The 23,246-nt window shown below is 32.9% G+C and overlaps 2 long non-coding RNA genes across 6 annotated transcripts in view; one reads left to right on the forward strand and one right to left on the reverse strand.

Annotated features, from left to right (window-relative positions):
• Positions 1–9,896, forward strand: part of LOC102155655 — a 276,612-nt gene extending 266,716 nt beyond the window's left edge. For all 5 annotated transcript variants that reach the window (XR_005376350.1, XR_005376347.1, XR_005376348.1 and 2 more), the window contains 2 exons: positions 9,046–9,128; positions 9,719–9,896. This is a non-coding gene — a long non-coding RNA (uncharacterized LOC102155655). The remainder of the gene's footprint in view (positions 1–9,045; positions 9,129–9,718) is intronic.
• The window catches only part of LOC111091638, a 98,519-nt gene extending 75,560 nt beyond the window's left edge, over positions 1–22,959 (reverse strand). The window contains exon 1 of the long non-coding RNA XR_005376351.1: positions 22,834–22,959. This is a non-coding gene — a long non-coding RNA (uncharacterized LOC111091638). The remainder of the gene's footprint in view (positions 1–22,833) is intronic.
• Between the last annotated feature and the right edge of the window lie 287 nt (positions 22,960–23,246).

Raw genomic sequence — 23,246 nt, forward strand, 5'->3', positions numbered from 1 at the left:
ATCATTATGAGCTCTATAGTCTATTTTGAGTAGGGTAATAAATACCTGTGTTTATCCTGATTATCTACAAATGTAGATTCTTCTCTAGAAAGGAATACATTTTAAATAATCAATAAAATCAACTGAATTCTTGTTCATAAAATTAATTTCCTGCCCAAAAATTATATCCCCAGGGCATAACAGCTTGATAGTAAGTTTGGTTCAGCCAGTATGCCATACAAGTTTGCTCTTGGATTTGATATAAGAAACTTTCAAGGGGGAGAATATCTGCTTGATCTTCAAATGCAAAAGTGTAAATTTTAAAGTTATTTGAAAGGAGCAAATTTGAATAAAGAATTTTATTGGAATGTGAATCGGATCTTTCTCCTTGCTTACAACCTTATTCTATTTTTAAAAATTTTGTCAAGCCATAGATCCCCCACAATATTAAATTCTCTCCATCATATTCACTGATTTAATGTTTTACCCTTGAATGTTTCATTTCTACAACTGGTGAGTAATGTGTGAGCCTCAAACAAAGCTCTAGTTTCTTTTTTCCCAAACTATTTTGCCATTTCCCACTCTCCAACTGCACGAAAACACACACTCTCTCTTACACACACACACACACACACACACAGAAATTTATGACCATCTCAATTTTTCATAAAGAATTTTATATGATACCACAAAAGAAGTCCAGTTGAATATTATATAGATAATACTTAAATGGTTGATTATGTTCTTATATTTTAACATACATAAAATTTACAGTATTGTTCTAAGATTACCTGAGACAGCATTTTTTAATCATTCTTTGGATCTTACATTACAACATACACTCATCGCATCTATATAGAAAAAAGAAATCATGAATATTTTTTTCAGTTTATGATATAACTGTCTTCCCACTTCATTCTTACTAAGTTGCACAGTCCCAAATTTTCATCTCCCCCACACTAAATGTTTCTTGCCAGATTATATTTTTTCATGTTGGATTAGTCCACCTACTCCCCCATGTTACCTCTCCATCTACTTCCATCATCACTGAATACTGATGTCAGAGGTTCTAATGTGGATTTAGTGTGTTTTAATGTGTTTAACTCACACCAAACTATACAGCTTTTAAAAGGGGACGCCCCCTGGGTTGCTCAATTGATTAAGCCTCTGACTCCTGATTTTGGCTCAGGTCATGAGATTGAGCCCCACAGCTAGGCTCTGGGCTGGGTGTGGGGTCTGCTTAAAATTCTCTATCTCCCTCTGTGCCCCACCCCCTTCCTCTCTTTTACACACTCTCATGCTCTCCCACTCTCTCCCTAAAAAAAAAAAAAAAAGTGTACAATTCAGTATTTTTTAGTGGTTTTGTGTGAACATCATTACTATCTAACTTTAGAACATTGTATCATTGTATCTAAAAGCCCCATACACCTTTGTACTCATTTCCCATTACAGTAGTCCCCACCACACAGTTTGCTTTTTATGGTTTTATTTATTTGGGATCAGCAGTGATCCAGAAGCAAATGACTGTCCTTCTGACATATGGTCAAAAAATCAGTAGTAGCCTAACACTATCATTTACCTCACTTCATCTCATCACATAGGGACTTTATCATCCCACATCATTACAAGAAGGATGAATACAGTACAATATGATTATTTTGAGAAAGACTACATTCACATAACTTTTAATACAGTGTATTGCTACAATTTTTTTAAGATTTGATTTATTGATTCATAAGAGATACAGAGAGAGAGAGACAGAGACACAGAGACACAGGTAGAGGGAGAAGCAGGCTCTATGCAGGAAGCCCAATGCGGGACTTGATCCTGGGACTCCAGGACTACACCCTGGGCGGAAGGCAGGCGCCAAACCACTGAGCCACCCAGGCAGGGATCCTCTATTGCTACCTGTTATATTTTATTATTATTGTTAATCTCTTGCTGTGCTTAATTTATTAATTAAACTTTATCATTGGTGTATATGTACATGAAAAAAACAGTATCTACAAGGCTCTGTACTGTTCATGGTTTCAGGCATCCACTGGGAGAGGTCTTAGAACGTGTTCTCCATGGATATGGGGGGCATTACTGACTCTCTTGCAAACCACCCTTGGCAACCACTAATCTGCTCTGTCTCTTTGGATTTGTCTGTCCTGAACATTTCACATAAAAGGACTCATTGGCAACTGTAAAATTGAAAGCAAGTAGGCAAAAACACTAAATATTTAAAAGCAAGTTCATATTAAAGAAAAAAAAAAGTTTAAAAACTTAACAAAAAAATTAGTGTTCTACTAATAGTAGACTTTACCAACATAAACAGTTGATTGCATTTATATTTTCTGTTCTGAAATTTGAAATCTTTAAAATAAGAAATACTTCCAGACACTAAAATTAATCAATGAAAAGAATAGATTCTGTATGAATAGGCAAGAGCACAGATTTTACTAAAATTTAAAGTCTGTAATAATTAACTTATCAGTTATTGTGATAAACTTTAATGGAACAACTATAGAACTAAATACTTCTGTGGGATAAATAGCTATTGGGAGATAGATCTTTTGATATTCCTTATAACAAATTTTACACAATATTCAAATACTACCATGTGATTTTTCCTATGATAAATTACTGCTGTTTAGGTTTAGCCAAATTACATTTTGTTTCTTCCAATTTATTCATATATATTAAAGAAAACAAGAGGCAACTTTCTAGGAATGTTTAAAAGGAAAAAATATTGAAATTTTAACTCAAGGATTAATTTATATTTTTAGAAGATTAGAATTAGTTATTTGGAAATCTAGCTACATGGAATCATTCTTTAAATTGCTTTGCATAGTAATGGAATTAACAATAATCACATATGAAGTAAAATATTTTTATTACTTGGTTTATTCTAAGCTATCCATCATGAAATTTGAATATTTTGCAAGAAGGACAAACCTTCAGAAAGTCTTAGTTTCACAAAAAAATTTAACAGGAAAGTTATGCTTTTCTAATGATTTGAGTAATATGAATAAGTTATTTGCCCTCAAAGTAGCAGAAAGAATTAATTTTTGAGCACAATGAAATTAAAGGGTTTAGCTTGCCTGATCTGAACAAAGTAAGATAAATTTTTAATATAGTGAATTAATTAGGCACGTAATGAGAAATAGAATATATAATATTTCTAATTCAGATAAATAGCAAAATAGCCCAGATCCTAAAAGAAATAAATATCATTCATCATAGACTTACCTTAAATTATGTTTATTGGAAAATATTAATGGCAACAGATATAACAGAATGTTAGATGAATTCTATTGCTCATTTAGTTTCAAGAAATTATATTTCATTTTGACCCTCATCTGTAACTTTCTGTAGAGTTAATCTTAGGACATTACTCATTTTTGAAAGTGTTAATGTACCATAAAAGATTTGTATTATCGTTAGACATACTATCTACGCCAGGTGTTACATGTTCTCTGCATCTGCCCTGAAGTTCATTTAACAGCTTATAAATCTTTATGACCATATGATGTGTTTCTTTGATCACTTGCATCCTTAAAAAGATTCTGAAACATATAAAATTATTTTTAAAGTTTTTACATAACACAATACCTATGGATTAATTTTAATACTTTAGTTTTCATAATATTTAGTTTCATTGAGCAACTTTCAGTATATATGCATATACACATATGAAGTTTATAGTTCGTTAACATGCAGTATGATATATTGACTTGGGATTTAATCCTTGGAATAAAAACACTTTACATCTCCCAGACTTAGTGTCCTAAACTACAAACCATTGTATTTGAGCTGGGTGATTTATAAGCAGTAGCATTATGGGGGGGAATTTTTGGTTTTATGATCATTACTAAGTTGCAAACTATTAGGTCACATGAAATGATGAATGATGTTTTATTTCATATATTAAAGATTCTTTAGCCAATTGCAGGTACACTGTACAAAAATATATTTATTTTATTTACATTTATTTTATGTAAATGTATTTATTACATTTATCTTATGACAAATATACCTAAATATACATCTTTTTGTGCCAATTGAATAGAATTTGTATTAACTAGTTAAAGAAATAGAGTCAAAAGAAATTTTTGTATAATTTGATCACTCAGCTACTTGAGCAAGAGACTAAGGAAAATATTTAAAACTTTTTTCTAAATATAATTATTTCAAAGATAGGCTAACATCTGTATCTAAAAATAAAAAACAATTTGACAAATTCTGTTTTTTGACAAAGCCTACTTTAAAATAAAAGGCAGATACTGAATTTTAGTCGTTCCAATTTATTAATTTGGTAACAATCCCTTAAAATCTGTTTCATAATCCATTAGAAGAGTTAGGCAATTTTCTCATAATATAGTAACTTTTGTAGACGTCTGGTATGTTTATTGAAAGAACACATTTCTGGACTCCACAGCATACCCACTGAATCAGAATTATGAAGGACATTTAACAATTTTTTCCCTATCTCCCCTTCTCTTTCCCTCCTCCCCACCTCTGTCCTTCTCTCTCTCTCTTTTTTTTCCATCCTCTCCTTTTTTCTTTCTTTCTATGAAATAACTGGTTCTTACCAACAGGAATGTTTAGGAAAACTTCAGATTTAACATTGGAATGTTTAGAGTTTAGACGATAACATCTGGGTTTATGAAGTACATTTAATTCATTAAAAAAAGTTGTAGACATCATCAGATCATAGCCCATTACACTTTAAAACGTTTTTGTCCTTTGTAGAGCCCAGAAGTTTTCTATCTTTACCCTATATTGATGATTACAATAGACTTATTATAAGACTGTAGCATGACTTTTTTATAAGTATAGCAGACATTCAGAAATGTGTTATTCACTGACTCTACTTGTACCTCAGATTTTTAAAATTACAAATAAGAAGTGGAGACTCAATACGGTAATATATTGTTTTAGCAGCTATCTGGATAAAATTGATATGCAGTTTCTGTCCTTACTTTGTTAGGAATCTGTTTCTTACAGAATAAATCAGGCACGATATCTCTCAGAAAACATTTAAAGAAAGCTACATTTCAGTATAGATTTAAACTAGTATGAGTGAATAGTGTGAGTTTCTAGTGCTTTATGTATGTTTACTCATTTAATTCCTGCAATAACTCTATGAGATAGGTAGAAACTTATGTCTGTTTTAAAGATGAGGGAATGAGACACAGAGACATCTATAACCTTATGCCTGTGGTGTAGGCAGTGAAGTTCCAGGGTGCATAATCAGTGCATTCTCTAAGCTTTCAATATTTTAGCAATGACCACAAACACACATGTTATAATAGATAAATTTGCAATCTTGAATATTCCCCAATCTAAATTTATACTCTTTCCTTTCTCTATTTTTTTAAATTATTTCTAGTCCTTTGTTTTTTCTTTTTTTTTTTTTCATTAAAAAGTATATATTTTGGGACGGCTGAGTGGCTCAGTGGTTGAGCATCTGCCTTTGGCTCAGGTCATGATCCCGGGGTCCTGGGATCAAGTCCCACATCAGGCTTCCCAGTAGGGAGCCTGCTCCTCCCTCTGCCTATATTTCTGCCTCTTTCTCTGTGTTGCTCATGAATAAATTAAAAAAATATTTTTTTAAAAAGTATGTATTACTAACAACTCTAGATTTTTTATGATATAAGGAAAATAATCAGAATAAAATTACCGATGTAGAATAATTATTGTTAAATATTCAATCTAAATGTTTGAGGAAAACATTTGGCAAATTATTATGGGTTTGGGCATCAATTTTTATGTGACTGTGGACCAGTTACAGTGATGAGAAAGGAAGTTTTAAGTTGCTTCATCTTCCTGAAATCCTTGCTTTCCAAATAAACTCTTCCGGATCCTTTAGCATTACTCTGCTCTCCCATCTCTAATCTGATGTAATAAGACTCAGATTAACAACTATGCAGTTAATTCTATCTCCTTACAAAAAATACAAAAATCCAATAAATATCCTTAAGTACAGTAAGATTTTTCTTCATATAGTGAGCACTTTTGACATGATGAGGCATGTATCTGTTGATGTAATTGGCTGGTAGATCTGTTATCACATCTATTAGTAAGTACATAACCTATGGTTGTTTATATATAACCAGATACAGAGAGTCGTTGGGAAGACATAACATGGATTTCTAAACATCAGTTATTACTGGCTTGGAAGTATTGCCCCCAATAAGAGGCTTTTAAGTTTTCATATAATAAAAAGATTTACTATTTCCAAAAATGTTAAATTTTATCAAATTTCATAGTAAAATAAATAGACTTAAGCCAGAAAAGAAAAGGCAACTTGAAGGTCCACTATATGACGCATGGGGTGAACAATAGCTCGGCACGCTGTGGGAGGAAGCTAGCCATCGAGAACATCATGGCTCTGTCAGGAACTGATGGGAAGAGAGTCCCTGAGATGTTTCCAAAGGAAATCCTGGCCCCTTCGGTGAACGTGGACCCTGTCATGTGGAATGAGTACACCACCATGCTCAATGGAGGTCTGGCCATGAAGACCAATGAGACCTCTGTGATCCAAAGTGGGGATATCTGTGATTCAGTCTACCTGGGAGCCAGCTCCATTGTGAACACCACCACTATCTCCAAGATGGATAGCTCCCAGTCTGCCATCCGTGCTGAAGTGTAAAAACCAGGTGCTGTCGACAGGGTTCCCAAACACCAATTCCTTCACTTCCTCAAAGAAAATAAGATTGCAGTCAGCTAAGCTCTTTGTTGAGGGAGAAATGCAGGCAGAATAACCTCTAGAACTCTACTCTTTTTCTTTTTTCTTTTTCCTTGTTAAAAGAAGCATCTCCTCCTGTTTTTCTTACTGATGTTCAAAAGATGTTTACAGTTGTGATCACAACCTCAGGCAAGTCCTACAATCAGATGTTATTATGCTGCTTTGCAAAAAAAAAAAAAAAAAAAAAAATTGAAAAAGGAAAAAGAAAAAAAACTAAAACATATACAGACTAGAATTTTTTTTCTTTAATTTTGGAAAGAAGCGGGTCTTGCAAAGTAGCTTTGTTACTTGCAACAAACTATATACATAAAACCTTTGTACAACTGAGAGTAACTATTTCCAAAGACTATCCTCCTATTTCAAGTTGGAACTTACTGAACTACAATGGACAAGACAACAGTTAGCCTAATTGGGGGAGGGGGTACTGTATACTTCTCTAGTGACTGTATGCGGGTACGTGGACAAAATCTGGCATCTGTTTAGGGACCTGTTTTGTATGATCCCCCCAACCCTGTACCCATCCTTCCTTTTTTTTTTCCTGAATGTACTTTTTTTTTTTAAACTAAGGTTGTAGAATTACAAAATTCCTTCAACCTTGGGACCTTAGGTAGGATACCCTCAAGTGGACTGGTTTAGTCCTTAGGGAGTCAATGTGTGTTGCTGCTTATTTAAATAGAATTAATTCGGAGCCCCAAGAGTGCCAATGTACTCCCTCTGCTTTCCAGATGCCTCCTTCCTGAGCCACCAGGAGGGCTAGGCACCTAAGCAGGGACCCTCAGGTGACTTAATTTAGTTCACTAGTGCCTACTCGATCAAAGACCTGGGTTTTCCTTCTTGATGAAACTCACAGTATGGGCATATTTCTGACAGGTTCACATACTACTTTGTACAAAAAAATGTCCTTGGTGCAGTTTATGCCAAATTAGTATGAAGAGTGTTCTTAAAAAAAAAAAAAAAAAAAAAAAAAAAAAAAAAAAAAAAGGAGTGTTCTTGAGTATTGCATGAAGGCTACGATGTTCGAACAGGCAAGTCATGAGTATGAAAGCTTTAATTTATCTACCTCATTTTTTTATTTTTGTAGCCATAGTGTCTATTTTTTATGACCGCCGAAGTGTTCTGACACCCTGTCTTAAACCTGAGTTGATGTGTGGTGGGAGCAGCTGGATGTTGAAGATATTTTCATGATTCTTTTTTTTTAACTGCCCCCCCTTTTTTTGTATATGTAATGTTGAAACATGCTCTGATAGTTGAACAAGGAAGGGGATAGAAAGAAAGACCTTAATTTCCGAGTAGAGAATCTCCTTCTTTGTGGAAGTGTAGATCAAGACTGTTAACAGAAGTTGGTCTGTGTTATTGCACCTAACTTTAGGATCCAAAAATATTTTTGCCATGTTGTGCCTTTCCTTCTGGAATTGTAAGTTGAGAACATAATGCTAATACCTGTTTACACTGTGAAGTGGATATTGTTAGAGAGAACACACCAGAACTTTTCTCCCTGTTAAGCAAATCATGCCCGTGTGAATGTATGATCTGTGGAGAAACACCTGTAGTTTTTACCTGCTGATGCTGTCTGTCTTGTTGGAGAATAAATTTTGGATGTTTTTTTTTTCTAACCCCCCCCAAAAAAAATAAATAAGTCAGAAAAGAGAGAGTGATAGTTGGGTATTCCTCACATTATGGCTTATTCTAAAATAATAGAATGAAGAATATGGATTGATTATATTCAATCTATTCATTATATTTCTTATTTCATTTACAGTTTGTTTTCTAATTGAGGCATTAGGGACACAGTGGTAAACAATACTACCAAGAGATAGATCCCATGTAGATCATTATTCAACCTGTGAAGACTAGCAATAAATAATAAGATAATTCAAATTTTAATAAATGCTGGTAGAAATTCAGTGATGAAACTTCAAAGAAGTGATGTTGCTATTTTATATAAAGCAATCTGAAAGCCTGTTTGAGAAGGTGTGGTGTGACCTGAGACCTGATGGATGAGAATGTTTCAGCTATAGAAGCAAAAGTACTAATCTGAGGGTGGTACATTATGACTAAGGTAAAGAAGAGGGACCAGCCAATATGGCTGGAGCAAAGAAAGTAAAAATAAGGAGTTGAATAAATTGGAAGATTTAGTCAAGACTGGACTTATAGAACTGAAGAGTTTATTTCAAGTCCCAAGGAGTGACTTGGGTGTGTGTATATATATATATAAAATGACATTTCTGGGTGCTGTGGGAATAATAGGATACTGTGGTGGTTGTTCCAGAAGAGATATTCACATATATATGTATGTATGTATTTTCTTTCTTTTTTCTTTTTCTTTTTAGAATGAGAATCTGGTTTGATTGTGGTTTTACTTGCTGAGATGGGAAAGCTAGAAGCCAACAAGCCAAAAGGGATGAGATGAGTGGTGAGAAAAACAAAAGCTCTGTTTTGGTGCATTTTATTTATTTGTTTGTATGTCTTGTTTTGTTTTGGTACATTTTAAATTTGAGAGACCTACTACATATCTAAGTGGAAAGGTCAAATAAATATTAGAATATCAGTTGTAGAACTTAGTAAAGAGTTGTAGATTTATATATTTAAAAAAACTCATTGTAAATTTATTTTTAGATAAAACCATGTAATTGTGTAAGCAGTTTAATGAAGGGAATGTAGAAAGAATAGATTGGGCCCCAAATGAGACTGGAAGATGGGGGCAAATCCAGTATGAGAATGGAGGGAGCAGCGAGTGAGGGAAGAAAAATACCAGGAGGAAACTGAACCTGTGTTCTCAGTGTAGCTTCATGGATCATGGATGATTTTAAGTCTCATGTAAAACACTCTTCTGTCTCTAGATTTGTAGTTTATTTGGAAATACATTTCCTATAGATATGCTTAATCATCCCCTAATCTTAATGAGTGTTATATGCCAGTGACAAAATGCTAAGGGTTTTTAAAAACATAATTCTCAATTTTGCTTTATTTCTTACTTTTCTTGCCTCATGCCTCTCTCTTCAGTCTAATATATTGTCTGCATTGAAGGTATGAGGAAAAATAGGTATAAAGTCTTCAGCCTTGGGATCCCTGGGTGGCGCAGCGGTTTGGCGCCTGCTTTTGGCCCAGGGTGCGATCCTGGAGACCCGGGATCGAATCCCACATCAGGCTCCGGGTGCATGGAGCCTGCTTCTCCCTCCGCCTATGTCTCTGCCTCTCTCTCTTTCTCTCTCTGTGACTATCATAAATAAATAAAAATTTAAAAAAATAAAGTCTTCAGCCTTAATCTGTTTATCCCTGAATAGTTTGATCATTTTGTTCAAAGTTTTTGTTAATCCCTTTTGTACCTATTTGGGATCTAGGAGCAGTAGTTTTGTCCTGTTCTATAAGGCTCCTGTCTGTCTTCTTAATTATTGAATCTGCCAATTATTTCTGAAGCCCATCTCTTTCTTGTAATACCTTGCTCAACATATATTCAGTAGCAACTGGTGCATATTTTTAACCTTCTGTTTTCCAACGTTTTCCCTTAAAGGTCCTGATTGAGTGAGGCAATAGTCTTTTTACCTGCTTAGAACAGACATCAGCATTGCTAATTTTTTTTTTGTTAACTACCTGATACACATAATCACCTTTTCAACAATCAAGAATAATTTTGTCACAGATGTCCTCTCAGATAGTAGGCCAAATATTAGTTTTTTCAGAGCTGCACCCTTCTTTTGGTACTAATTTCTGTATTGCTTTTACTCATATTTTATGCGACAGAACTGCCATATGACTGACCCAAATTCACTAGAAGCTAGGAAGTTTAGAGGAATGGATAGGAATTCTCTGAGCACTAAGACTACTGTCCATATTATAAAGATTTCTTTTTCCTTCCTCAACAACGAAAGAAAAGAAGAAAGAGCAGGAAAGAAAAGAGAATCAAGACTGCACAAGAATGAAAGAGTAGATTCCCAAGGAAATGTTTTCAAGTTGGGATTGCTTACGGGAAGTTTTTGCAGAAATGACAGAATGTAAGCTTAGACTTGAAAGATGAACATTTTCTGAGGATACCAAGACTGGATAGAGTAATGATTTCCAAAACTGGCTCATCAAAATCTTTAGTTTCTTTTTTATAAGTATAAACACCAGCTTTCATCCTACGCCTATGAAATGAGGCTTGCCAAATATAGTACCCTGCATTTTATGTTTGCTGCAAATATAGTATCTCCATTTTATGTAGCTCTCTATATGGTGAAAAGAATGTTCTACTTACTCTGGTTCACAAAATGTTATTTTTATAATATAGGGAGCTCGAATCAACTTTAATATAAAAAAATCACCAGTTTTGTCACAATAGAATCCTAAATTTCATGAATCTATGTCATGATCTTTAATTGCTTTAATATTGTGACATTTTTAAGATTTCAAATATTTTTTCAGTACCAGGAAAGGTCTACAAGGCTCATTACAGAAATCTGACTCATACTTTGTGATTACTGAGATTAGTAATTCTAAGCTGGCACATAGATAATTTGGAGAAAATCCGTTTAAATAAATGTTTTCGTGATGTTTTAATTTGACTACATTAGCATCATATTACTAACATAACTTACATAAGTTTCTTCAAAATTGAAAGTATCTGTTTTGGAAGTTAGATCTCTGTTTCAGGCAGGGTATCAGCATGAAAACAGATGGCACAGTCAGATTAGAATACTTCAGGGAGTTTTTAATAAAAGGAATATTTATAAAAGTGTGAGCAAAGTATAGCATATCAGAAAAGGTGATATGATTCTAAGGAGCTTATCATGGCAAAGCTATTACCACTTCTAGTACTGAAAGGAAGAAGGTAGAGAGCAATTATTAAAACCTAGAAGACAAGGACAGATAGCTTATGAAGAGTAGTGATCCCCACTCATGAAACACAATCAAACTAGGGTGACACTGTAGGGAAGGAGCCAGAGGAATTAATGCCCTTACTACTCTGCCCTATTTCTGGTTGACCATCTTTCAGGGATCTTATTGGCTGACATAAAGCAATAGCTAGAAAATAAGAAATCCAGTGATGGAGTACATATAGGCCAGCATTTCAGGGCAAGGAGTTAGGAGAAGAAGGATGAGGAGTAAAGCTGGAGAGGCAAATGGATGATAGCACAGTTTGAAATTAGATGAAGGGGAAAAATTAAAAATTAAGTGGGCTATTTTAAAAAAAGTAAGGAAAATAGAATAACTAGAAATATTGACCATTTATTTTATTTTATGAATATTTTTATGACAACTCTTCTACTTGATACTATTTGATGATTATCATGGACTGACAGATAAAGCAAAGCTTTCTCTCCAATGATCTGATCAAAGTTCACATAAAACAACAGTTTATTTGGATTGCTATAGCTGGAACCACAGTCTCAATAAAATATTTATACTTTATGATGTCTATTTGTTATCTACCTCAAATACGATAGAATTTCTTAATTGATGTAAACAGGATACTTTAGAGGAAAAGATTAAATGTCATTGCCAAAATTACTGAATTTGCTGAAATAAACTCGATTTTTATGTTTAGTATTTCAAAAAAACATTGAGTTCCTAAAATTCTCATAAAAATTTCATGACTTATATATATATAAACAGATATTTGATTTTTCTGCAAATATTCTTTTCTCACATATTATATCAAATAAAATCTGATGTTGGGCCCAACCTATGAACTTCAGTGGTGAATAAGTCTGCTTATACTGCCATAACAAAGCACAGACTTCTTAAATAATGGAAATTTATTTTTTGTTTTACATTGCTGGAGGCTAGAAGTCCAAGGTAGATATCAGTAGAGTTGGTTTCCTGTGAAGACAGTCCCGCTTGCAGACTACTGCTTTTTCATTGTGTCCTCACATGGTCCTTCCTTCGTATGCAAATGCAGAGAGATTTCTAGTTCTTTCTCTTCTTACAAAGGCATCAGTCTCAGAATCTCCAGTCCAGTCTCCATTTCAGGGACAATTGCGTCCGTTTTAGTTAATGTGACTTCTCAAGTATGTATTGTGTGATTTAATTTTTAAAACTGTTTTTTTCTATTTGATGTGTAACTTTACTTTTTTAATAAGTATTAAAATGGTTCATAAAATATGAAAAAAGAAAAGACACCAGTCCTATTGGATTAAAGTCCCAACTTTATAATCTCATTTAATTTTATCTCCTTAAAGGCCCTGTCTCCAAATACAGTCGCTTTGGGGGTTAGGGCATCAGCATGTCAATTTTGAGTGAATACAATTCAGTCCATAACATATGGCATGTTATTAAGATGAATAGTTTTTATTAGTTCAAAATCATGACTACTTCAATGCATAAAGCCAAATAATAATGGTAATTAGTCTATTTTCATAAACATAAATTTTGAAATATGTGATAAAGAGTAAGTCTTAAAGTTACATATCAAACTTATATTTCAATATACCTATTGATGTTAGATGTTTTACAAATATATATCTTTTATGAAGAAGGAGCTATAAGTAAAAAGGGTTTTTTGAGGATGCCTTTAAGTTTTAGGAACTTCAAAAATTACATAGCTGAAATTCCAAAACAGAATCTTGGAGTGATTTTTACTCCTCTTTTGAAAGAGTTAACAGTTTAAGTACTCCTTCTGTCCTGTTATTGACAAAGGATTTCTTTTGAGCCTATCAGTGAGGAGTTGTTTTTAATCGTTATTTGAGAAAATAATTTTAATTTCTTATAAGATTATGAGTTGTGCATTCCTATTAAAATTTCGGCTAGTATTATGCCCACTGTGTTGGGTATTCATACAGAATATCAAGAATTAAAAAGCTAATTTTCTTTGGTTTTGCATTATGAGTCCAGACTGTTGTCATTTATTTATTATTTTCTAAAGTCCATAATATTCTGTGAATCTACATTGCCCAACAGGAGTGATTTCAATTGTTAAAATTCTCACCAAGATTCTAGAGGTACTCAGTAATTGGAAAGGTTTTTGCTTTTATTTTTGTTTCCTATCTATACCAATACATTTTATTTCTTAGATATGGTGCCAAAAGAATAAGTGACAAAAGAAAAATTATATAAATTGGACTTTGTCAGCATTAAAAACTGTTGTGCTTTAAAGGACACCATCAAGTGAAAAGAAAATTTTTAGAATGAGAGAAAATACTTGCAAATCATATATCTAACAAGCAACTTGTATCCAGAAAGTATTTTTTAAAAACTCTTAGAACTAAAAAAAAAAAAAAAAAAAAAAAGACAAATAGTCTAGTTAAAAATTGGTTCAGGGATTTGAATAGACATTTCTTCAAAAATACATATAAATTACCATAAAATGATACTCTAATTCTTTAGCTATCTGAGAAATGCAAACTAATATCACTTCACTCTAGGAAGACTATGACCAAAAACATATAATAACAAATGTTGACCAAGTGGAGAAATTAGAATTCTCATATGTTGCTGATGAATGTGTTAAATGATGCAGCTCTTTGAAAAACAACCTGTTTATCAGAATGTTAAACATAAACTTTCTATATAACTAATCAAATTCAACTTCTAGTTAATAGCCAATAGAAAATATATGTCCAAACAAAAACTTGTATTGAAAGTTAATAGCAGGGATCCCTGGGTGGCGCAGCGGTTTGGCGCCTGCCTTTGGCCCAGGGCGCGATCCTGGAGACCCGGGATCGAATCCCACATCGGGCTCCCGGTGCATGGAGCCTGCTCCTCCCTCTGCCTGTGTCTCTGCCTCTCTCTCTCTCTGTGTGACTATCATAAATAAATAAAAATTAAAAAAAAAATGAAAGTTAATAGCATTGTTCCTACCAGTCAGAGTATAAAGAGCCCATGTGTCCATCAAATAATAATGCATAAGCAAATGTGGTATATCCATGCAATGGAATATTACTTGGTAGAATGAAGTACTGATGTATAAAATACACAGATGAACCTTGAAAACATTATGCTAAGGGAAAGCTAGTCACAAAAGACTGTATGTTGTATGATTCTATTTATATAAAATTGCCATAATAGGCATATCCAAAGTGACAGCAAATAGAGTGGTGGTTGCTAGGGACTAAGGTAGGGAGAATGGAAAGTAACTGCTAACAAGTATGGGATTCCTTTAGGGTGATGTATATTTTCTAAAATTAGATAGTTGTGATAGCTGCACAGCTCCTGTGAGTGTATTAGAAACTGAATTCTACACTTTAAATGGGTGAATTCATGGCATGTGAATTTTATCTCAACAAAACTGTTTTAAAATAATGGCATTTTAAGTGTTCAAACATCTTACCTGTTTTTTTGCTGATGTCCTTATTAAACTATTGAAAATTAAATTCTGTTTTAGAGAGATACCAATAGTATGTACATTGATTAGAATAAGAGCTTATTCAAGAACATAATTCAAATCACCATATCTTAAAAACTATAAAATCTTGTAACTTGAAAAAGCCAATCTGGAGGTATATACATGGAGAAGTGAGTTCTTTCCTGTTCACTCTCTTTTGGTATGTCAGGTTCTAAACGTAATTATTTTGGATTTGTAGAAACTACACTAAGTATTTTAAGCTTCATACTATTTCTTAAAAAATAATTGTAGATCAGTGTTCAGATGTGTAGTTTCTGGGTCCAATGCAAACACTATAACAATTTTAAAAGTTTACAAGGTATACCCAATTTATCTCTTAAAGGCTTTTATAAAGTTATATTTCCAAAAACAGATTATGAGAATTCCTATTCTATTATACGACCATACCAATGTTGAGCATTTGCATGCTTGGGCAATTACTTCTCAGCTCTATTACCTATAAAATGAGAGTTAACAGCTATAAAACTTCTCTCCATTAATCTCTGGAACATGGGAAGCACTATTCTTAGTAAGTCAACTAGGTGTTACTAGACTCTTAGTTTTAGTAGTAATAGTATTTTTAGTAGTCTAATAGTATTTTTTTAAAGATTTTATTTATTTGAGAGGAGAGCATGAGCAGGGGGAGGGGCTGATGGAGAGGGGAAATTCATACTCTTCACTGACAAGAACCCTGATGCAGGGCTTGATCCCAAGACCCTGAGATCATGACCTGGGTAGAAGGTAGATTCTTAAACAAATGGGCCACACAGACACCCCAATAGTATTTTTAGTATTATTACTATTAGTAGTAGAATTAGTAAATATAATTCTCTTGTATATGGTTCAACAAATTAACATTGATGGCAATTTAAACACAACATAATAGGTTTGGAATATAGCCAATTCATCAAACATGAGTTAATCTCTAAATTTAAGAGTAACTCACCAAAAGCACATATGTAAAACAATAGTATAGGAAAAAGATGACTTTTAAAAGCATACATGTTATCAAGTTTGTGAGAAATTGTTATAATAGGAGCTGGGTGATTTCTTCTACTATGCTACTCATCATTCTGTAACCATTCCCACGTTGGCAAACAAACAAATAAACAAAAAATAGAAATCAACATGTAACTTTCCTACAGATTAAAAATTTCAAACATCGACTATTAACATGCCAAATTTTAATAAGCTTAGTAGTACACAGGGATTAAAAGATTTATAAATGCTTTCAAACCAACCTTGTAGAAAATACAATATAACCTTCAAATAACCCTGGCTTAATGTGATAGTGGAGTGGAATAAAATTTCTTCAGTTGTTTTTTAGATGGAAACTATAATGAGAACATATCCTAAGTGGATTAGAAGAATTTTCTATTGAATATGTTAATAGTGTATCATGAGCAATCTTCACATGTAAGTATCAATCAACATTGCCATTAATCAAGAATCAATAAATGGTGCTTTCTTGAGGGATAACTTAGTTTACTTAGGTACTTGGAATTATTGAAAACAAACCAAATTTTAAGTACTCAATTACAAAAATTGGGAATGTTTTATGAATTACAAAGATATTTTCCTAAGATTATTTAAGAAAAAAAGCGTAACTACAACAGAGCAAATTCCCCCTTAAAATCAAGGCTTTACTGAACAATGAAATGTCATATTCCCACTTTTCATTCAGTATTTTTTATTCCCTTTCCCATTGCCTTTTTTTCACAAAACTTGTCATATCTGATAGAGTATGTATTTTGTTTATATGCATATTGTCTTTTTACTCCAACTGAATATGAGTTCCTTGAGGGAAGGGATTTCATTCATTGCCAAATCCTTTGCACTTGTAATATGCATACACTTAGTAAAGTTTTTTTTAATAATAAATTTATTTTTTATTGGTGTTCAATTTGCCAACATACAGAATAACACCCAGTGCTCATCCCGTCAAGTGCCCACCTCAGTGCCCGCCACCCAGTCACCCCCACCCCCCGCCCTCCTCCCCTTCACCACCTCTAGTTCATTTCCCAGAGTTAGGAGTTTTTTGAAAGAAAGGAAGGAAGGAAAGAAAGAAGGAAGAAAGGGAAAAATAAATACAAACATATTTAGAATGTAATTTTCATATCGATAAGTATATTTAATCCAGGCATAATATACCTTTTGTTTCTTTACTAATTCCCATTCCTCTCCCTTTCTCCAATTAGCAATAAGAATTTTAAAAACATCCTCAATGTACATATGTAAGTGCGTTTTAAGATATGTATGCAATCATGTATATATTCAAAAATTACAACCTAATATATCATCATAGGACTTACAGTTTTACTTCACCTTTTGTTTCAGACAAAAACTTTTTCATAAAACTACTTCATTTATTTTATTCCTTAATTTGAATAATATTACATGAATACATCATATTGATTTGTTCATTTCCCTACTGATAACTATTAGGTTACTTCCAAGTTTTCTATTAGAAAAAAACTTAATGCTGCAGTGTACGTCTTTGAACACTTCCTCCAGTGTACATAAACAATAATTTCTCATATATACATATGAGATGTATGTATATGGATACACACTGATTCAAGAGTGTATGTTTTAACTCTACAAGTTTATAAGAAATTATCAATTAATCTTCCAAAGTTACATTTCCCAAAACAGATTATGAGAGTTCTCATTTTACTACACTACCACTAACATTGAGCATTTGCATGCTTTAACTTTTTTTTCCAATCTGATAATTATGACATGTTTTAGTATCAGTTTCCTAATGACCAGTGTTGTTGGGTACCGCTTTTACATACCTTAGCCATTTGTATCTATTTCTGGGTGAATTCCTGTTTATTAACTTTGTCCAATTTTATTGAATTTTTTTATTAGTTCAAAAGACTTTTTTATACATTGTGGATACATATTTCTTTTCAGTTTATGATCTTGAATATTATGCCTATTTAATGGGGTTTATTTGTTAAATGTAGTAAAACTTACCAGTATATTATTTTATGATTTCTGCTGCTTATGCTTTTTTAAAGAAGACCTTTTCTATACCAATTCATAAAGATATATCTTAAAGATATTCTATAAAGTACGTTAAAAATTTTAACATGTTAAATACATCTGTACAGATGATCCCCAACTTACAATGGTCTGACTTATGATTTTTTGACTTTACAATGATTCAAAAGTGATACACATTCAATAGAAACCATACTTCAAATTTTGAGTTGCAGTGTTTTCCTGGACTAGTGATATCCTGTGTGGTACTCTGTAGTGATGCTGGATAGCTAGCCGCAGCTCCCAGTCAGCCACATAATCACAAGGGTTAACAACTGATACATTTACATTCATTCTGTACTTATAGAGCCATTCTGGGTTTTTTTGTTTTTTTGTTTTTTTACTTTCAGTACCGTATTCCACAAATTACATAAAGTATTCAACACTTTGTTTTAAAATAGGCTTTGGGTTACATAATTCAGTCTGCTGTAGGCCAATGTAAGTATTCTGAGAATGTTTAAGTTATGATGTTTGGTAGGTTAGGTGTATTACATACATTTCAATTTATAATATTTTCAATTTAAGATGGGTTTATCAAGACATACCCCTATTATAAGTCAAGGAAGACCTGTATTTTCTTTGGGACATGTTCTGATAGAGTGTTTTAGTTTTGTTTTATTCTTTATGGATAAGGTATTATCCCAAGTCACAGATTGAATTGTTATTTTTATACAGATGTGTATTGCTAACTCTAGCAAGTATCAGCATATTTGTGGAGCTAGTTCTGTGCTTTTTATTTTGTTATATTGAGATCATTTTTAAATCATGTGACCATAGCAATCTTATTTTTCATTTTTAACTTAAACAATACAGTTTTAATTTTTTTCCAACTTTACTGAGATATAACTTTCAAGTACATAATACAGATTTGTTAACTATAGTTACCATGAGATACATATCCAGAACTTATTCATTGAATAAATGAAAGTTTATCCTGTTTACTACATTTCCTCCATCCTCTGCAGCCCCTGGCAACCACCATTCTACTGTTTCTTGAAGTTTTGCTTTTTTAGATTCCACGAGCAAGTAAAATCATACATCCTATAATGGATCTGTTGTTGGCCATTTCAACATCTTCTCTGGAAAAATATATATTCAGTTCCTTTGTCCATTTTTTTTAATTTTTATTTATTTATGATAGTCACACAGAGAGAGAGAGAGAGAGAGAGAGAGAGAGGCAGAGACACAGGCAGAGGGAAAAGCAGGCTCCATGCACCGGGAGCCCGACATGGGATTTGATCCCGGGTCTCCAGGATCGCGCCCTGGGCCAAAGGCAGGCGCCAAACCGCTGCGCCACCCAGGGATCCCTCCTTTGCCCATTTTTTAAGCAGGTTTTTTTTTTTTGTAATTACATCCTATGAGTTCCTTTTATATTCTGAATATTATCTCTTTATCAGATATATGGTTTGCAGATATTTTCTCCCATTCTGTAGGTTATCTCTTCATTTTGTTTATTATTTCTTTTGCTGAGTAGAAGTTTCAGTTTGATGTAGTCTTGTTTATTTATTTTTGCTTTTGTTGTTTGTGCTTTTGGTGTCATATCCAAAAAAGTCATTGCCATGGCTAATGTCGAAAAGCTTTTTCCCTATGGTTTCCTCTATGAGTTTTGTGGTTTCAGGCCTTTTATTTAAGTATTTAATCCATTTTGAGTTAGTTTTTGTGAATGATGTTAAGATACTAGGTCCAATTTAATTTCTCTGCATGTAATTATCCAATTTTCCCAACATCATTTATCAAACAGACTTAATCTTTTCCCCATTGAATATTCTTGGATCCCTTCTCAAATATTAGTTGACCATATATGTATTTGGAAGTTTAGTAGCAAGGCAAATAAGAGCAAATCATATTACAATACTCTGAGGACTTTTTAAGAATTTGTGTAGTATTATAGGAATGGCACCTTGATTCAACTTTATTTACTTCATATTTGATTGTCTTATAAAATACTATTCTTCTTATTTCCTAAGTCTATTTATTTAAAAAAAGAGTCATAGACAACGTAAATCTTTGTTATGAATTAGTTACTTTTTTTTCACTTGAAAGGTTCTTGCATGCCTCTTTCAGAAAATATAAGAGTTATTTTAAGCTCCATATATAAGTGTTGGACCCATTTTGTGGGCAGAGAGATTATTTTTCTAAATGTAAACTATAATTCAAGTATGTGTTTGGTAATCAAAAATATGGCAATAAGATGTTAATATGTCCACAAAGATTTGGGAAAGATTTCTAACCACTTCATTTTTATTTATCTTTAGTACCATAAAATCCTTGCTTTGACTCTAATATATGCCATTGTGCCCTTCCCTGCCACAAAGAAATAGATATTTCTTTGTGATCAATAGTTTTGCCCAAAACCTCTAGATATTTTTCTTATATGAATAGCTACAGTTAAGCCTTAATTTTGTATTTGTACTGGCCAAAAAAAGATTGATATTGACTAAGAATGAAGCCTATGTTTAGAATATGACAAGTATAGGGAATCCCTGGGTGGCTCAACTGTTTAATGCTTGCCTTCGGCCCAGGGCATGATCCTGGAGTCCTAGGATCGAGTCCTGCATCAGGCTCCCTGCATGGAGCCTGCTTCTCCCTCTTCCTGTGTCTCTGCCTCTCTCTCTCTCTCTCTCTCTCTCTGTGTCTCTCATGAATAAATAAATAAAATCTTAAAAAAAAAGAATATGACAAGTACATTTGTAGTTTGTGTTGGTAACTTCAGCGAGAAAAAAATATAAACTTTGTTTTACTTATTTTTTCTTTCCCTTTCTCATTTAGCCCATAGATTGAATAAGATATCCTTCAAAGCAATGTATAAATTAATTACATTATAAAATTTTTCTCTTCTTATAACATGCAAAATTAGATATAATACATAAATCAGACTTGTTTATTTTTACATCAGGAATGGCATTTTGCTGTTAATATTATACTAACTCTTAATAATGAATTTGATTTTCCCAAATTGATGAGGAAATTGCTGATTATATGAAGTTTCCATATTTAGTAAAAATGAATATTAATATTGTAAAATGATGAATTGCTAATATGGGACATTGAGCTTGCAATCAACTATAAAATATCCCTCCTATAAAAGACAAGAATTTATAGTGATAATTTTAGAACTTAATACCATTTCTAATGCCATGAATAACAAAGGAATAGGTAATTCTGTAGCTCTTCTTAGGGAGAAATAATTATTTTTCTTTAAAAATGCTTATTTTGACTATTTTGGGGGAAATAGCATAATTGTGTGATCATTACCAACATTTTATTTTAAAATGTGCTCCAAAAAGAAAGGAAAATTAAAAAAAAAATATGCCTGCTTGGTGGTAGAAGAAAAATGTCTATCAAAAAATTATAAAAGTGATTCTTAATTCCTAACTACAAGTAGTCAGGAAGTGTTTCATTAAATTGAGCTCCATTTCAGTTAGAGGGTATTATTGTATTGGTTTTCTTTAACAGCAACACGGTATCACTGTTGGGATATAATTCTGTTTAAACATATAAGAAAAAAAAAATTAAACATATAAGAAATATAACCTTAACAGACAGAAGGAGTAATCTCTTTAAATTGACATTAAGGAAAAGTGATTAAAATCCTGCTAATAAACTAAGTATGATATATACAACTAGGTATAATATAAATTCAACCCAATAAAGTATCTTTTAAATACATATATCAGACTGTATACATTTAGATATTTCTATACCCTAAATTGTTGAAAGAAAAAAAGGCAGAAAAAGTAGATCTATGACAAAAGATTAATATCTGGATATTTGTGTGAAGCACCATCAGATCCTGCCTTGTCTCCCTATGTTGGCCAGGTGTTCCAGCCCAGAGATTGCTGTAACAACCGGCACTTTGCTGCAGCAACTGATTTCATGTGGGTGGGTCCTTACCAACACCCAATCTATAAACTTTTTGCTTCTGAATATGGTCCTTCCCTGTTGACCTTGGGCCATGAAATGTCTTGGCTCGCTTGCATGAGCAACTTAAATTTTGGAGTCTATTAAAATCTAAGAGTGTGAATTTTTTACTAATAAGATTTAGGAGCCAGTTCCATAAGTTCTTAGCCTTCCCTCTCTTGTATAGCACTTGCTGAGATGCACTCATTTTATTGCTACTTAGAGTAATGTCATGAGATCAAGTAGTCAGTACATTTTCTACCAAATGATAAGCATCTTTACACTGTCTCTCCTTCTTGGCCTTCTTATCCCCTTGTCCTTCACTTCCACTTCTTCGATTTATACTTCCTTAAAAAAATATCATCATATAAACTTTTGTCTCAGGCTCTGCTTTCTGGGAATTCACACTAAAACAACATGTGAAAAAAAATTGTTATGATAAAAAAGACCAGAGATCAATTCTATAATACAATAATGAGGAAATAACATGAAACATAATTCACAAACCAACAAATGCTGCCAAAAAATGAAAAAAAGACCACCCTCATTACTTATGAAATTCAAAGTAAAAAGTGATCTTCCCAAATGTAACTGTTTTTTACTTTAATAAAATCATCAAATAGTGCTAATTTTGAGGGAGGCATCATAATTGTCAAATAAAATGGAAATTATGTAAACATTCTGTCTTCAAAAAATCCTAACAAGTGTTTAGTGAAAGATTACTATAGGACAGATATTTTTCTCCGTGCTTTGCATGTATTGAATAATCTAATCTTTAAACCAATTCTGCTATGGGTATTATTGCTACAATTTCTCAGATAAAGGGTGGAGAATGAGGGTTGAAGTTAGGATTCAAACTCCGCAATCTCACTCAGGAAGTCCTGTTCTTTACTGTCCGCACTGCTGCCTGTTGTGGATTGTAGATGCTATGGAAGCCTGTAGGCATCTGTACTTCCTGCTTCAGCTTCAGGATATCCACCTGGTGCTGACTCCAGTACCCAGCCTTCAGGTATCCAAGGCAACCACCCTGAACTCAAAGTTCCAAAACACATAGCCTGTGAATGGGGTGATTAATCTTGTTTATGCCATGGACCCCTTTGGCAGTCTGATAAAATCAAGGGATACCTTCTGAGAATAATACTTTTAAAAATACATAATATAGAGAGTTATAAAAGAAGTAATTTTATTTAAATATGGTTTATAAAATATTGAAAAATTAAATTTTTGATGTAACAATATATATGCTTCTTTAACAAGATTTTTGCGTTGGTTCTAATAGCTGAT

The sequence above is a fragment of the Canis lupus genome, chromosome 22 (genome assembly GCF_011100685.1).
Source record: "Canis lupus familiaris isolate Mischka breed German Shepherd chromosome 22, alternate assembly UU_Cfam_GSD_1.0, whole genome shotgun sequence".
Taxonomy (NCBI): Eukaryota; Metazoa; Chordata; class Mammalia; order Carnivora; family Canidae; genus Canis; species Canis lupus.